This window comes from Mus musculus, chromosome 3 (genome assembly GCF_000001635.26).
Source record: "Mus musculus strain C57BL/6J chromosome 3, GRCm38.p6 C57BL/6J".
In the NCBI taxonomy this organism is placed as follows: domain Eukaryota; kingdom Metazoa; phylum Chordata; class Mammalia; order Rodentia; family Muridae; genus Mus; species Mus musculus.
Genome location: NC_000069.6, coordinates 154,330,561 through 154,335,445, shown reverse-complemented (window position 1 = coordinate 154,335,445; position 4,885 = coordinate 154,330,561). Strand labels below are relative to the sequence as shown.

General features: G+C 47.5%; 1 long non-coding RNA gene across 1 annotated transcript; it reads right to left on the bottom strand.

Moving 5' to 3' along the window:
* Nucleotides 1–758: 758 nt before the first annotated feature.
* Nucleotides 759–4,625, bottom strand: AI606473 (expressed sequence AI606473). The gene is made up of 3 exons (NR_040387.1): nucleotides 4,383–4,625; nucleotides 2,941–3,087; nucleotides 759–2,532 (listed from the first exon to the last, which is right to left on the bottom strand). It is a non-coding gene; the product is annotated as an expressed sequence AI606473 (long non-coding RNA).
* Nucleotides 4,626–4,885: the final 260 nt, after the last annotated feature.

Sequence of the window (4,885 nt, the reverse complement as noted above, 5' to 3'; positions counted from 1 at the left end):
GAAAGCAAGAAGGGAGAGAGGAGAAAGGGAGAGACAAGGAACTGGGGGGAAACATTACCTTGGTTACAAGAGCCAAGTCTCCTGTAGTTGAAATCCACATGTAAAGTTCTTAACTTTTAAAAATATGGTTAGAGTTTTGCTGCGGCCACTCGTGGCAAACACATGGTTTTACAAGATCTGTTAAGATATGAAATGACAGAACATGACAGAGAAGTGTTGCAGAGGGAAGGAACCACAGACACCAAAGCTGTGGGCATCCTGCTGGCCACCAGGACAGTCTATTTCCCTTAGCAAACTTTATCAAATTCTGGGAATCAGAGGCTCTCTCTCACAGTACACTGTGCTCCCATTCCAGGCTACAGAAACTCCCTTGGCGCCTGGGCTGTTGCTTTGAGACTGAGCTTGGCTTTCTTGCCACCCTGGCTGAGGTTTAATTCAAATTATGGAACCGCGAGGAATGGAGTCTTGGGATGGGTAGGGTGACTTGGGTGAAGTACGTGGTGAGTGCGTGGGGGTGCGTGGTGAGTGCGTGGGGGTGTGTGGTGAGTGCGTGGGGGTGCGTGGTGAGTGCGTGGGGGTGCACCTCCAGGCTTGGGTCTCCACCCTCCCAAACCAGGGAGCTCAAAGCTGGATTGCCTTGGAGAGGGGAGTGCCTAGAACCTGTAAGAAAACTGGAGGGGTGGTGGAGAATATTAGTTGGATTTTTCTCATTTTCCCCGATACACAGGCAGGATCCTACAAAAACAGCAGTCAAGTTTCCGAGGTTCCTGGTTTATTGGTCATGACAAAAGGCACAAAACACCCATGTCTCCAAATCACAGGCGCGCTTTAGGTGAGACTGTGGGTTTGAGAATGTCACACTGCATAAATGGAAGCAGGAAGCCCCTTCCATTAATTTTGGGCTCCCAATGGCCCCCAAGTTCTTTTCTCACTTCATTTCTCTGCTCATTTACTGGGCCCGGGGTTTCCTCTGCTTGTGTGCAGGCTCAGGTTAAGGAGAGCCTGGCTCTCCTACCTTGGATCTCCAGAGTTTATCTTCATCAAGACCTGAAGGCTTCCCACAGAGTCAAGGAGAGCAGCATTGTTCTGCACACCAGGGTACCTAAAGTGTGTGTGTGTGTGTGTGTGTGTGTGTGTGTGTGTGTGTCCTTGAAAGAAAGTCACTCACACACACCCCACCCCCAGGTTCTCAGCCTCAACTAGCAGAAAATCGCAGCAGATCGGGTGTTCAGGCATCCACCTTCTTGGCGACCTTCTCTTTTGAGAATAGTCTCACCTCTTTTTTCCCCCAGAGACTGGATCCAGTTTAAGTCCCAAAGTTAGCAAGTTTCACACTCTGTGCCACAGAGTGCAGAAGCAGACTCCTAGCCTCCGGCTTTTAGCAACAAAACAAAACAAAACAAAACCTCTGGACGCTCTCTTTTCTCCACTTTCCAGACTCCGATGAGCACACGAAGTGGGCAACAATCCAAGGTGTCTCGCTTGCAGTTTCAGGGTGATCAAAACTGAGCGTTGACATCAGGGACATTGACAGTTCCTTCTTGGGAGCGGAGGTCACACATTACCCTAGTGCAGCAGATAATCCTTGGGTTACATTACTGCACAGAATCCTTGGGTCGACTGTGCAGAGGCGCGGTACTAGGAAGTGAATCTCTCCGGTCTTGGGTTGGAGAAAGTGCTGCCCAGCCAAGCTAGACTTTGGTCAGGACACTGTAGCTACTTCGCTTAGGCTTCTTCCCAGGTTCCAGCCCTGTCTAGACTAGGATTTTGTGAGTCCTTGCCAGCCCTCTGGAGGATCGCAACTCCAGAGAGGGCAACATTAGAAGCTGAGAACCAGTGTATGACCTGCCTTTTGCTCAAGTTCCGGGATAAGTCCCTTCAAAAGTGTAGTTAGCACATGGAGCTCAGACGCGCAGAGTTCAATAGTTAAATTGGCGGGGACTTTCACTACTTCAAGTAATAATTTTCTAATTCGGATCTATTGCTTTTAAATATCGAACTCCAGAGAACTCTGTCAATGCAGCCTTTTTCTGCCCCATTGATGCTTGATGTTCATAAACGGCTCCTGCCTTGCGAGCCGGGTATGAAAATACCAGTTTTATGCCTTTGATAGGAATCGCCAAGGAGGAGAAGACGGGTTATTAGAAGACCGCAGATTTCTCAGCAGCTCGCCGTCCAATTAGGGAGCTCTTCGCCAAGGTGGAAGCTCTGAGTGTCAGGTAGATTCTCTTTCTCGGGTCCTAGACGAAGGCCTGGCTCGACGGGCTCCAGACCCTTTCCTGCACCCCACCCCAAGGTTTTAGCAGGGCACACTTAGTGCCTCCGAACTTGCAAGCGAGCCGCACAGCCCCGGAACAGACATAGTTTTCTTTCCTACCCCATTCAATCCTTTGAGAGAGCCAGGAAATCCAGGGTGTTGGCCGACCTCCTAGTGGGCCTTCCTCTCTGGTTTTCATTTGATGAACAGTGGCTTCTAGAAATTTCAGTCCAATAGGAAGGCACCAACAAGGCACGGCCGATTTATTTTCCCACCTACAGACAAGCAAGATAATATATATATACATTTTTACTGTGTTTCGTTCAAAATTGATCTCAATTGGCGTGCGGGGGCTAAAACTCTCATTCTGATTTTTTTTTTTTTTTTTAAGAAAAGTGCTTTGTAAATTTTACCTCAAACACTTAAATGTGGAAAGAACAGAAGGCGAACTTTTTCTCTGTCTGATCCGAGGAGCAGTGAGTTCTAGTTTGCCTGCGGGCATGGAGAAGCTAAACATTTTTTAAGCAAGTGGTATATGCAGGGTCAGAAGGTCATTAGGCCCAAGACCCCACAACTCAGCCTTGACTTTCCTAGTAAAAACTTTCACTTTCTGCTCCGCCCATCTCCAGCCCAAACCCTAAGCCAAAGCCTCGGTCGGTCGCCAGGACAGGGAACGCACTTACCACGGGGTAGCCCCTGGAGCGCGCTGGACACAGGCAATTATGCTGCTGGTGAGTTCGCAGTCCCGCCGGGCGCCGGGAGCAGGGCGGACGCCAGACCAGCCCTTTAGACTCCAGTCTGACGTCCTCCTTCTCTAAGCCCGGAAGCCTCTAAAAAAGAATCATTTCCTCCACTTATGCAGAGATAGGAGCTCTCAGATCAAGATTAGTATGTTGAAAACCTGATTGAGAGCAGCCTGATTAGGCGAGGGTGGGTGGAAAGGCGGCGTACACGACGGCGCCCCCTCCCTATGTCCCCCAAAAGCTCTAGCGCGCTGGGCTCTCCAGATGACCGGCACAGACCATTCTCGCTAGCAGGCAAAGGGAACTTCAGAGTTACGTTGCAATACTTAGCACAAAAGACTGTAAGTAATTCTCCAAGCTAGACTCTAGTTTTAGTTCCTCATCCAGGGAGTCGGTCCAACGCCCGACCTGCTGGAGCCAGCATTCCGCACCAGTCTCTCTCTCTCTCTCTCTCTCTCTCTCTCTCTCTCTCTCTCTCTCTCTCTCTCTCTCTCATCTCTGATCAGAATCGTATGGAAAATACTTTATTATGTGGATTCCCTCACCCACTCCTGATTTTCGCTTTTGACGAAAATCAGCAGCAGAAGCCACAGAAGCAGCAGCAGCAACAACAACCACTATTTAGCTTTTCGGGCAGTCGGTCCAAACCTCCACCGTTCTATGCTTTACCAGAATACAGTCGATTCTTAAATCTCAGGTCCCTCATACTCCACGCTAAATTTAATGGAGATCTCCTGATGGGCATCGGCCAGAGGGTGCTAATATGAAAGTGTATGTAATGGCTGAAAAGGAGAGCCGAGATGGCGTATGTTCAAACGTCCTCTGTGTTTAAGGAGGAAAGGGGCAATCAAAGAAAACCTTTAATCCCTGCCCACCCCAATGCTCATTTTGTCCAGAGAAAGTGTGGTCAGCATTAGTTGCTGCTGGCCCCTCCACTACCCCTGATGGCTGGTCTGGGTTCTTCTTCTCCCGCTAAAATAAGACAAGGGAGTAAGATTGCTCTTCCTTGTGTTTCACTACATATATTTCTGTCTAACTAAGGTAACAAAAGCATGGTTTTGTTATAAGGCTTGAGAAACTGACTCCAGGATGTTCTTATATCACTTAAATTCCAAACGTTTCTCTTTTGCTTATCTAAAGGGACAAATAAATAAAAGTAATTAAAAAATAACTTCTTACAAAATTTTTCTTCTATAAACAAAGTGAGACCTCATAAACAAACAAACAAAAAACCTCACACTTTCCAATTCAGATAAAAATTATCTCTACCCTACTCACATTCAAACGTTCACACTTAAGCACGGGAATGTGGAGTGCGCAGCAGTCTATCTATGGCATACCGTTTGTCTAGAATTAAAGAAAATAAAAAAATCGTAACATACTTTCGTTTTTCTTGTATCCTTGATTTCAAATCTAGTCGCGAATCAAATCTAGTCCTTCGTTTGTCCCTTCATTATCTTAACGGGAAAACCTTTCGAAAATGTAGAGAGAACCATTGGTGCGCATTTAGGGAGACCTAAGACTTGGGAATCCAGAAGACCTCCGCTTTCCCTCCGTGAGCCGCTGAAAGAGCTGTAACCCGAATCTTTGTTTAGGTTTTGGCTGGGGAGCGAGAATTTAAAGACAACTCAGAGGCAGAAAGCTTATTCTTAAAAAGAAAAAAAAAAGGCAAGTTAACGGACATCCGCAATTCCCCCCCACCTTTAACACTGAACTCAGAGTAAGTTGTCTGGTGCAGATAAAGATCTTAACATGTAGAGAAGGCGGGTTTTTCATAAGGAGGTGAGGCTGTCCCTTCAGGAAAAGACTTTTCCCCCACACCCCCTCCTCTCTGCGAGGTTCCACCCTCTGGAAAACACAACTTTCCCTCTTTTCCTGGAGGGAC